Source organism: Blastocystis hominis, assembly GCF_000151665.1.
Source record: "Blastocystis hominis, Singapore isolate B (sub-type 7) whole genome shotgun sequence assembly, scaffold_8".
NCBI lineage: Eukaryota > Bigyra > Opalinata > Blastocystidae > Blastocystis > Blastocystis hominis.
The window spans coordinates 5001-18797 of record NW_013171867.1 but is presented as its reverse complement, the minus strand read 5'-3'; positions in this window follow the sequence as shown (position 1 = coordinate 18797).

Sequence of the window (13797 nt, the reverse complement as noted above, 5' to 3'; positions counted from 1 at the left end):
GATAACATACATTCCAGTCACTAGATCATCGACAAACAAATTGATCATGTCGAATATGTATCGCCGGACAATTTTACGTCGTTCTTCAGTCATCCAGTAATTCATTTCTATTTATGAATACATTATTTCACTGAACTCTCTGTTGGACTGATCGTGATGTCACTTCCACAATCATCTTCAGATTCATTCTTTTCGTTGTAAACACATAGATAGCTACAGCGATCTTTGCATTTCGAGTCTATAACCAGTTTGTGATTTCTTCCTCTTATTCATCCATTTCCATATCTCTTTCAACCATTGAATAAAGCGGTTCATTTATGAATGGGATCAAGGAACTACGGAAACCAGCAAAACGAAGAGGTGCCACTCGAATGATCATCAGTGGCTTCAAGAGAAACATATACTTCATCGATCTTATTGATTTCTCTTCCAAACAACACAAATCGATACGGGAAGTATTGGGATCACAAAAGAGTACTGGATTCCATAAGAATCGTGGATACAAATATGTCCTTGTATGTATTGATAGATATTCGAAATGTCTGATGACTCGGAGTCTGAAGAGTAAGAGTGCTACAGAAGTCACTCATGCGATGAAGGATATCATTCAAACATATGATGAATCACCAAAGCCTAGTTGCTCGGATCGAGGTACCGAGTTCACCAATGCGATCTTTCGTACCAACATCTTGAACAAGTATGATATCACCATGTATCACATGGATTCAGCGAATAAGGCAGTACTAGCTGAACGAACAATTCGAGACATCAAGGAACACATCATGGTTCCTTCCTTCCATTCAATCAATCAATGGAAAGGTGTATGGTTCGATTTGATCGATGGTGCAGTTCGAAGACATAATGGAAGGAAGAACAGAGACACCGGATATACACCCAATGACATTTGGCTTAACAACAACAACAACGATATCTTGTACATGGAGAAGACAGAACCATCCAACATGACAGCAAAGGACACAACACCTCAATTCGATGTTGGTGATTATGTTGGAGTGACACGAAGACCTCGCATTCTGGAAAAGCGATCATTGACGATCAAATGGTCTCAGGACTTGGTTGAAGTTGTTGATATTGACGATCACATCATGCCACTGATGTACGAAGTGAAAGATGGAAACAATCGCACCCAAAAGTGCTATCATTGGGAACTTCTGGCAAGCAAATGTAAACCACAACCAGCACCGCCTGTCACTCGATCCAAGAGTCGAAAGGAACCCAATGCATTGAGAGAGGCAGCAAGGTCACATCGACCCATTACGAGGAGCCAGAAGAAGAAGCAACAACCTCGCCCAAGTGTTAGAAAACGATCGTGATGCTCTTCACGCCACCTAGAAGCATGATGGGAAGATTCGAATACGTACGAAGGACAGGAGAGGTACCAACATTTACAACAGCATAACCAGTATGAGATACAAGACTATTCAATGTATCGATGTACGGTTTGTCTAGGATAGGCGTATTGTCAAACGTGACTAGCACTCGATAACCCTTTTCAACCACCGATTCGATTGAGTCGCAATCGTTGAACATGTCATCGGGAAGGTACGTTATGACAGTCGTGGTTATCAGGTACGATCCGGACGGCATAGGCGGCATACCATCACCACCCCATTCGCTATTGAATGATTCGGTAGTTTCTGGTGTGTACTCGAAAACAAATGCTTCGTTCGCTTTCACGATGCATGAAACACTGCCCCACGAATACTGAGGAACACCATCCACTGTTTCTCGAATTAGCACATGATGACCGTCCCTCTCTGGCATGTTGATGAGCATGTTATCGAGCTTCTTGAACGTGTAATTGTTTCCATTGCTGCTGAAGATGTACGACATTTACTTATTTACTTTGGGGGAGACAATGTCTCCCCGGGGCAACACAGTTGCCTCCGTTTGGCGCTGATATGCACGAACGTACACACCCTTCAGACACGCTCCATCATCGATGAACAGATCGGACAACTCGGGAGGCACTTCATCATCCACCACGTTGTAAACCACGCGAACATAGTAGTTGGAGAAGAAGTAAACAGCACGATTCTTAGTTTCCACAGACACCATATAAGGCTGGGCGTAATATTTCCTCCAAAACACATTTAGAGGCACACCGAGCAGACCATTGGATTCCAATTGAGGTAATAGATACTCCCATTCATCCTCGGTAAACAAGGGCGGACGAGTTTCATCCAACGTCATCTCCATGCAATCATAGTCGTGCAAGATCAAACCACAGTTCACATTCGATTGTGGGGTGCGAACACTGAATCCGAATAGACACTCACAATTGATCGGATACTTGGTATGGATGATGATATCGGCGAGTTCGATATTCTCGTCCTCACAAGTGCGTACCAGGGATGACCATGTGTTGTTCTCTGTTTTCTTGTATTTCATTTAATCAAGGTATGAACTGAAGTTAAAAGATAAAATATAAATATATATAAATATATAAATGAATAGACCTACTCACACATTGAACCCCAATACAGGACGAGAAATTCAAATCAACGGAGTTCGCTTCTGGAACCTTCTCAAGCATGGATTCAAGTACGACAAGAAATTGAATCGCTTGTACGACAAACCATTACCACCGGATACGACGAAGTACGTTCCCAAGTCGAGAATGTTATCACTCACCAATCGCTCCATGATTATTGGTGGTATAGCATTTAATGAGTTGATCCGAGACAACTACAGACGCGTGAAAGGACAATGGGTGAAAATGACAAAAAATAAGCCGAGGCGTACGACAAAGACCCGAACATTGACATGATGTTCGCTGACAGTGACTTGGATAGCGATAGCGAGTACGTCGACATCGATGAGTTCGAGTACGACACGGATGGTCATGTTATTTTCCCATTTTAACTAATTCATACCATTTCACTATGGTCACTTAAAACTCTGTGACCCTAATATAAATGAGTTCACATCACGTTGGCTATAATATCAACCCTGAGACCGGAAAACAAATCAAAATCGGTGGACCGACCTGGAAACGATTGGTAGCCAAATACTAAATGATCGATTGGAAGTTCACCGATCAGACCATTCCTGACTCGAGAGCCTATGTATCGAATAAGATATTCGGGATGAAACAAGTAACACTGAAAGAACAACGAAAGAATAAGCGAGTAGCAAACCCTGCCATCGAGGGTAAGTACGTGTTTGTAGGAAGCAAGGCGTGGAATAACCTGTACAACCTGTACGAGTGGAACGGACATGAGTTCGGTCAGAAGCGACAACGTCACTTACCCGCTTACCTGAACACCGTGGAGAAGAGGCGTGAAATGAGACGCAATAAGGCATTCGAACGATTCGATCGCAAAGTATCACAGGGACGCTTGAGTGATGTGATCAACTCGTCACTCGGGTATGCACTCACGTACTATCACACCGTGGAAGGAGATATGTACAAGGAATGGATGAATGAGAAGCGCACCAAGAAGGACTATCGCCTCAAGAACGATGATGACAAGAGACTGTGAGTTCGACTACCGGATGGAAAGAGTGAGGAGGAAGTGGAACCGATCAACCTCGTATTCGATGAAAGCGAGGAGTTCAATGAGATCGTGAAGAAGTTTATCATGACTGGTATGCGTGAGTACAACCAGTGTTTCGTCACCATCATGGCATACAACCTCATGTTGACACATGATGGAGATTCCAAGATCCTCAACCTCACCGATGATCGATTGGGACACCTCCGCATCGTTCGCCGAGATCGTATCGATGAGTGGATCGAGGACTACCTGAAATGGTACCGAAATGCCGTAGAAGAACAGAAGACAGAGGGAAGTGGATTTGTGTTCCATGGTTGGATCGGCTTCCATGTCGAGATGTTCCCACTACGCACATATGTAGGACACAAGCATCCAACACTGTTCGTCATTGGGCGTACAGTGCTAAACCCGAACACGATGGCAACCGATGCCTACAACAATGTCTCATTCTGGCAAGTGAAGGCAGGCACAAGATTGTTGCAAGCCGAAAGATAGACGATGCAAGCGTGTACAACAAGTGGTGGAAACAACCCGACAAGAACAAGGTGTTCGGAGTGACCATTCACGAGGTGAAGGAAGCAATGGGCATTCGCGATAACAAGTCCTTCGAGCAAAGTGAAGAGAAATTCGCCGCATTGGAGGCATTGTTGAAAGTATCACTCAACGCATATTAGGTTACACTCTTGCCTGGATACACCGATAAGACTAAGGAACAATTCGATTTATTCACATGCGATGTCGTGTACAAAAGCAAGGAAAAAGCATGTCCTCCTCTCTCCCTCTGCATCTTGAACGATCTGAATCTACCTGAGGGCATTCCCAAGCATTTCTTGTACATCAAGGACTTGAACGATTTCAAACATCGTGTCACACGACGAAATGATGCGAAGAATAGACATCTCGCAAGAAACGTGAAGTGCAGGTTCTGTGACGACTTCTTCGGATCTTGCAAAGCCGTTCATGCCCTTGAAGTACAAGCACATCAAGAACTCGTCGATGAAAGCGATCAGTACGAGTTGTCGAACGAGGAGACTCGGTTACGATTCACAAACCAGAGATACGAAATGCCAGCACTGGTCGTTGTGTACGCTGACTTCGAGTCAGCCATTAATGACAAGAACAGACACAAGCCAATCATGTTATCCTGTCTAGCCGTGTCACGCATTCCAGCCATTGATAGCCAACTGAGAGTCTTCCATGTACCACACGAGAGCGAAGAAGAGCTTCGTCCTTTCATGGACTATCTCACACAATTGCACGAGAGAGTGAAAACGTATCTCTTCGATGAATTGCCATTGGAGAGCACATCGAAGGTCGAGAAGGACTTTCGTGCAACAACCGTGTGTCCCTTCTGTCACAAGAAACTGGAGGACGACAAGGTTAGACATCACGCACATGTGGCAGGTGAATATACCACAGGGAAGGGAGAAGTACGCCACTTCGAAGCAGGGCAGTACATCTGCACCTGTTGCACCAAATGTAACCTGCAGCTCTCATTCAACAAGAAGAACTATCGTTTGTTAGTCTACTTCCACAATGGATCGCACTATGATTTCACATTCATCATGAAACTCATCGCCACAATGCCTGGAGATTTGGAAGTCATTCCAACACCGAGGACAAGGAGATGCAGATCGAGTACAATGACATTCAATTCAAGGACTCGTTGAAGCTCATTAGCAGTCCACTGCGTTCCATTGTGGCTCAGACACTTGGAGGGAACCTCGATTTGTACGTGCACACAAAACAACAACTATGCAAGTACTGTGAGTCTCGAGGTAAGCAATGGAGTGACGAATACATCGATTTGTTGACATGGAAAGAACCCATGTTCTACAGCCTCATCAAATCGTACGAGACTATGAACAATACCGTCATTCCTTCTTGTGAGCAATGCATTGATGATATGAAGGGTGAGATGATGCCACAAGACGAATATGATCACATGGTGAAGCTGTGGAAGACTTTCGATATCAAGACATGGGGCGAATACTACGAATTGTACAATGTACTCGATGTGACTCTCATGGCTGATGCATTCGAGCATTTCCGAAACACCACACTGAAGGCATTCGGTGTTGATCCCATGCATTACATCACAGCACCACAAATGGCCTATTCGCTCTTCTTGAAGGTGACAATGGAGGGCGATCATAGTGAGAGTAGCCTCATGACCCTCGCAAGGAAATGGGCTCAGTACATCATGCGCATTAGCGCGAATGAGGGACTCACCGAGAAACAACTGGTGAAAGTGTTCATGAATCGCATGGGTAAATTCTATGAAAGCAAGGGCATTCGATTGATGGAGACAAATGATATCGATGACTTCATGCGATTGTTGAAGAACCTGCGAGGAGGTATCACACAGATCGTGAAACGACATGCCAAGGTCGACCTCGCCAGTCACAGCAACACAGGGCAAGCAACGTCGTCCCAAGGTATCTACTACCTGGACGCCAACAACCTGTATGGTGGAGCCATGCATCGAATGATGCCTTATGAGTTGGTGGGTGTACCCGAGCGACGAGAAGTGATGGAGAAGATCAATCGTGATCCAAATGGATGGGTGCAATCACTCAAGACGTTCGGCAAGAATGGATTCTTCATCGAGTGTGACATCGAGGCACCAGTGGAACTCCACGACAAGTTCAATGATCTGCCATTCTTCCCCGTACAGAAGGCAGGCATGTACTCTGATGGAATCAAGAAGTACGCTGAGAAGAACGACATTGTGGACAAAGTGAAAGAGGTGAATACACCGAAGCTCATCTGCGATCTTGTACCTCGTCAAAAGTATCTCGTGCATTACTCACTGTTGAAACTGGGCATTCAACAGGGATATCGTGTCACACACATTCACCACATCATTCGATTCAAGCAGGCACCATTCATCTTCGAGTACGTGAACATGTTGAGTGAGAAACGAGCGAAGTCCAAGACCACTGTGGAGAAGAACCTGTACAAGCTGTTGGCAAACTCGACCTATGGCAAATTCGTTGAGACTGGATTGAAACGGATGAAAGTGAAGTTCGCTAACACATGGAATGAACGTGAGGCAATCATTCAGAAGCATGGGTACGACATGATCGCCGGAACTACCATGTATTCCGAGAATCTGATCGATATCAAGATAAATACACCGCTGAGAAAGGTGGAGAAACCGTTCTTCATCGGGTTTGCCATTCTCGACATGTCCAAGCACATCATCTACGATTTCTACTACAACGTGCTCAAGACGGCATTCGATAATGTGGAGCTGTTGGGTCAGGACACGGATTTACTCATTGTGCAACTGAGCGACAAGGGCAACATCGTTCACAAAATGTGTGAGATGTACAAGTCGTTAACAAGATGTGTGATATGTACAAATCGTTCGACTTCTCTGAATTGGATAACACGAGTTACTTCTATGGTGAACTCATGAACTAGTACGAGCATAAAGTGGACAAGAGCAAGTTCCCTTCATTGGACTCGTTCCTCAACTTCAACAAGAAGTTGCCTGGTCCGATCTTCAAGGACGAGCACAACGGACATCGCATCACGGAGTTCGTTAGACTGAGACCGATGATGTACTGCTTGGATGATGAGAAGCATGTGATATACAACGCAGCAAAGGGAGTTCCTCGCAACGTGGTGATCGATGGTGAGAGAATGAGCGTGAAGAACATCGATTTGTACAAGCGTGTTCTTGAGGCAGAGAAGAAGAAAGATGCAGTGATCGAAGGCAGTTTCAAACGCATCAACAACCAGGCCTTCGATATCAGCACGAAGGAGCAGACCAAGACCCTTATGACGTGCACGGATAACAAGCGATGGATCTTGGACGACAACGTGCACACACTTGCGTTTGGACATTACCGATTGAAGGACTTGTAATGCCCCTCTGTAAAGGAAATGTTGTTTTTACTTTGGACAGCTTGGCCGAACAAGACATCCAAGGTCGCGCGCAACTGATGTGTCATTCCCCTACTACTCACTTGTCAAATAGAAATGATGGATTTTGCATTCTACATACTACTGCCATACTCTCTATTACGAATCAAACCATTCCAACAGTATTTACTATTGTGAGTTCGATTGTTGCAAAACAATATTAACTACCACATAATTGATATATTTTGAAGAACATATATCAATTATAGACTTAATAGAACAGCCATTCTAACAGGAGAGAGTAAAGGTGATGAAAATGCGTAATAATTTACAATTATAGCTATAAGTATCTAAAAATAACACAATAATAAATAAATAGATAGAAATGTACCGAAATAAAGAAAAATGGAAATGGGTGGAGAAAATGAGGTTCTATTTTAAAAATTCTAGTTTATAATACACCAGTATATCAAAGCCATACCAAATAATCCATAACGTGTGTTCTATCCAGAAATAATGAAACAGATCTTGTTTCCAAAATAACCGTTTTACCATATTTCTTTTCATTTCCATGCAAAACATTGCTGATTTTGTCAATTCTGCTATTAGTAACTATCATATTGATAGTTCCATTATTCAAAATGTGCAGGGATGCTTAGGTAAAGAATGGAAACCAAATGGCTGGATTTCACTCATATTGAGTAATAGAGAATGTATAGTATTGCTGTTCAATAATGGAATATTCATGGATCAAGGATTTGTCCTCAATGAGCAGAAAGTGTTGAAAGTGATTGGAAATCATCAAATTAGTGCTATTTCATATAATGAAGAACAATCTATTATTATAGTCGAAGGAATAGTGGATTTGGATCATGGAAGTCGATTTGAAGGATTGGTATTGACAGAAAACAAGTTTGGAATTCCATTTGGATATGGTGAAATGTATGATGATGATGGAATATTGGTGTACAAAGGCATAATAATCAATTGGAAACGATTTGGATATGGAACGAGTTATCATAATAATGGATGTATTGAATATGAAGGATATTGGTGTGATGATAAGCGATTTGGAATTGGGAAAGTGTATGATCGCAAAGAAAGACTAATAATAGAATGTGAATGGTATAATGGAATTGAATGTGATATTGATGAAAAATATGAAGGAAATGGAAGCAAACCAATGAATATCGGAATGAAACATTTGAAACTGAGTGACAATTGTGTATTGGTTGATTGGGATGTTTCATTGTTGTATAATTTGGAATCAATCGAAATCGGCGATGATTGTTTTGAATCAGTGCAAACATTCAAAATCGATGGATTGAATCGATTGAAAACTATCAAAATCGGAAACAATTCATTTACTCAGAAAAAGAATGGTTTTGGAAATGATGAATCGAAATCATTCCACATATTGAATTGTGAATCATTGGAATCCATTCAAATTGGTGAATATAGTTTCAGTGATTTTGCTGGAGACTTTGAATTGAAGAATCTACCACAATTACAATCCATTCAAATTGGGACAATTGGAAGTTATTCAGGCAATTTCTGTTATAGTTCGTTTGTTATTCGAGGTATTGATATGATATTGAGTATTTGAATGATGCATAGATCTTCCAAATCTACAATCCATTACATTAGGTGATCGTGCATTCGCTTTTCCCTTATCAACAATAATTGAAAGTATTGAATGAATTCGAATGAAATGATTGATGTAGATCTTCCATCATTACAATCCATTCAACTCGGTTATGTTGCCCTTCGTGGCAGATATGATGATGATTCAAGTTCATTGGTAATGCGAAGTAATAATGAATTGATTGGTTATGATTTGCTTTGTAGATCTTCCAAATCTAACATCAATATCTTCTGCATATTCTAGTATCCGTTATCCTCGTGTAGTGACATTGGCAAGTATTTCTGAATATTGAATATTGATAGTATATAGATATTCCAAATCTTCGAAATGTCAAGCTACCTGATTCATTCCAATATGTTCGATCGAAATCAATTTCGAGTATAGTTTGATTGATTTGATTTGATTCATAGATGTTTCTTCCATTCTCGCTGATCTTGTCCAGGAAATCAAGCATTAAATCTATGATTTTGATTTGATTTGATTTGTTCAGTGATTCATCATTGTTTAGGAACATTTCCATTAATTGATTGATTGATTGTTTGTTTCAAACCGATTCTTGATCACAATTCACGATTCTATAATTATCAAAATATCAATCCTGACTGAGTAATATGATGTTCTTCTTTACCATTTTAACAATGATACTGAATTATAATTGTTGTTTCAATCAATCAATCAATCAATCAATCATTGGATCTAAGATAGCTGATTCAAAATGCAAATGAATGTTGAATATCGTAAAGAATCAATTCATCATTCACACTCAATAATACTGATAAGAATAGAAAGGTTCTTGAATCCATTGATCGATTGATTGATTGAATGAATGAATGGTAGTATTTGGTTAGTTTTCGATCTCCATTCATCATCATCATCATTATCATTATTATTATTATTATTATTATGATATATCCATTTAACCAATCATAGAATCAATCATGTGCCATCAGTTTGAAACAACAATACAAATTCCACAGATCATTGTAAAATGAACCAGATAGAATGGTTCCAATCATAATCAATCGAAATGTGTTCCTATTAAACGAATCAAATCAAATCAAATCAAATCAAATGATCAAACGGAATCGAATGAAACACAATGAATCAAATCAAATCAAATCACCTAACAAGATAAGATAAGATAAGCTTAGACTTACCAAATGGAATTGAAATCTATGAAAATCATATGAAATCAATTCTATTCTATTTATCAACAATACTCGAATCGATTTCGATTGAACATACCCCAATGATACAAGTAGATTGACATTTTGAAACAGATTTGGAATATCTATTTACCATCTCTATTCAATATTTAGATCCACTTTCCAATGTCATCAAAACGAGGACAACAGAAACTCCATTATACAGAAGTTAGTGATGTTAGACTTGGAAGATCCAAAGCAAATCATTTCGAATCAATTCATTATTACTTCGAAGTGTCAATGAAGTTGAATCATCATCATCCCATCTTTCTCCCCTACCTTCCAGTATCCGATATCATATGACACATATTGTTTTTCCTTATTATTCATTCATTCTGTTTTCCTTCATCAATCATTCATTCACTCATTCATTCATTTAAAGATTAATGGATCATTGATTGTCATAAAGGAAACACTTGATTCTTTGCTTTCATTGATTCCATTTCTTCTTTTGTTGACAAGGAATATTGTTATCGATTTTGATGGTTTGGAATCAATGAATGAATGGTAGGGGAGAAAGAGAGAAGTGACAATAGCAGCAGCAACATCCACAACAACAACAATAAGAATAGTAGTTGTAGTAAGCAATGGACCAAACGATCTATCAAATGATTTAATCAATAATCAGAACCTACAATAAGAAATCATTTCAAATCAATCGGATTGATGATTCGTGACAACAATCAGTCTTTTCATGGAAACCGACAATCAAATGATCTTCTCTTCATTTATAGACTGTTTTGAATCGATTCAAATAGATTCATTCAATTATGTGGATTGTTTAACAAACATACACAACTAATAAACAAACAAACAAACAAACAAACAAACAAGCAAGCAAGCAAGCAAGCAATTCATTAACCAGTAGGATATCTTGAGCGGGTTGTTCACCGCCTGTTACATCCATATCTTACGGCCTTGGACTTCTTCCCACTAGCCCACCTCCGGGATCTGCTTGCTATCCCTTTATGCCACATACCATATAGAGTAAGCCGATCATAGTAAGTGCTTTGCAAGAATTTTGCTAGTTCCTCACAACCGACCAGCTCACCCTACTCCCCAAAAAGCTTCCCACAACCAATATGCGGTGCCTGGATGTTCTCACAATCCTTTCTTCCTTCCCAAGGCTCTCCCAACCACGATTCTCCCCAGACGAGGTACACACAGAACCATGACCATTTCTTATCGAACCCTTAACAATGTCGCCACAGTTTACACAATCGATCCCTTCAATAAACCTTCGTTCCAAGGATCCTCTCGGAATAACACTGCAATCACCACGGCTACGTAGCGAGCCTCTCACATCCACCGGGTCCTTACACAATAGACATGGGCGAAATCGGCTGTCCACAGCGATATGAGTAGAAACTTGACACGCGTCACCAGAATCCGCAGTCGAAAACGTCGAATTAGCAGTCGTCGAAGTAGTCGTAGAAACAATACGAGTACCTTTATCTCCCTTTCTCTTTGTCTGTGATTTCTTATCCGATGCCTTCGCTTCTAGATCAACCTCCTTCCTTCTCGCCTCTTGCTTCCTTCTTCTTCTTCTTCTTTCTTGGCTTCCAGAATTGATTTCAGCTTCTTGTACTTTTCTCTAACCACTCTCAATCATTCTATATGGTACTCTACCCCACCTCCTTCTCTCTGTCTTGGATGGAGTAAACAACAGCGCCAGATCCTCTATAGACTCCTTTTTTCATTCTTTCCTTCTAGAGGATGCTTCCATGTCAGCATATATGATACCATATCTCTTCCAAAAGTGGACATTTTCAACGAATTCCAGTACTCCCATCGCATCCTGCAACTCTTTGAACCATGTCCTCTCTCTTCCATAAGATAAGACAAAGCACATAAATCGGTGTTCAATTTCCCAGATGGGATGGCAAATATACTGTCGGATCGAATTGGGCTCAATTTACTACAAATCGACCCCTCATCCACCAATTCAAGTGGTGTATCCAAATTCGCATTCTTATACCACATTTCAGAATGAACCTTCTTATACGGCAGGACATTCTTCTGTTGGTCCGTATTCATCCTTTCTAATGAATCGCACTCTCGTTTCCTCTCGTTATCACTACACAAAACCTTCAGGTCTTCTTTGTCATCACTGACTATCTTTTCCATACTATCTTCACTCATATATTCACTATTCATCGTCTTCTTCCCATTCATACTTAAGCTGGCTTCATTCTTATTCGCACACCATTCTTCTTTCACAGCCACTTCAATACTATACATTCCTGTCGAATTTGAGTTTCCCAATGTCTTCTTTGCATTCTCTTTCTTATTTCCTCTACACCACACAAAATTGAAAAAATCGAATAATCGTTTACCACACATAGGGAGAATCAACATTTTGCTGCGAACAACTTGTGATTACTATACTGCTCTCGCTCTCTTTCTCCTTCTTCTTCTTCTTCTTCACTTCTTCACATGGCAGCTCACAATCCTTCTTCTCTTCCAGCAAACTCGACTCTACCTTTGTTGAAGGCGAAACCTCTTTTGGTTCAATCGGCTTGACCTCCTCTTCTAAACGCACTCTTTTACTCTCCGTGTGTCGCAACACCACTTCCTCCTTTTCACCTCCGGGTCTCTTCACACGGTTCTCACTATTCTTCTATTGCGTTTTTATCGGAGTTTTGTCGTGGTTGGGAGATTTCGTACCAGTCCTTCTTGATTTTGATTTTTGATTTTTAGAATGCATCGTCTTTTTCTTCATTTTTGCATTCATTGGGATAATCTCAGACTGTTTTCTCTCACTGTCCTCTCTCAACTTATTACAAGAGTCCTTCCATTCTTCTTCTTCTTTATCTACCTATCTGCACAACTTCTTCTTTTAACCGATTATCTTCAGTACTTTCAACTTGTTCTTTCACACACACCTCCACCGAACTCTTCCTTAACGTCCTTCGGTTCTTCATTAACCTCTCATTCTTCCTAAACTGCGGAAAACCAGTCTTCCTTGTGGATACACTTCATCAAGAATCGTATACTTCTTCTCCAAGTACAATCAATATTCAACTCGTCTTGTCACGTGCTCTTGGAGGTGTTTCAACACCATCAATACAAGTTTTTCGGGTGTTATGATTTCACCCAGCAATAACGAATTCCCACACCTGATTAACTAATCCAATCAATTCAATTCAATTCAATTCAATTCAATTCATGATATTTGTTGTGTGAAATACCAGTACTTTGTGTGAAGTGAAAGTGATGAGATTCCAGGCATGTTAGGAGGCCATGAATACTCGATATCTCCATGGATTGTTGTCTTTGTGGATTGGTTCGTAGTCCTCTATCTAGATTCTTGACACTCTCCATATACACTTCCTTTGCTCCTTCTCTTGGTGTGTTGTGACCCAACACTTCTCTTAGGCACGCCGAGAGCATATGAAATGAATATGGGAGACAGTTTGGAAAACAAATATCTCCAAATCGTTCTCTACTCTTATCTGCGTATTATACACAACGAGTACAATATTTCCATAAATAGAATTCTTGGAAAAGTACAGACCACTTTTACACCTTCACTTTTATCGCTTTTTGCTTT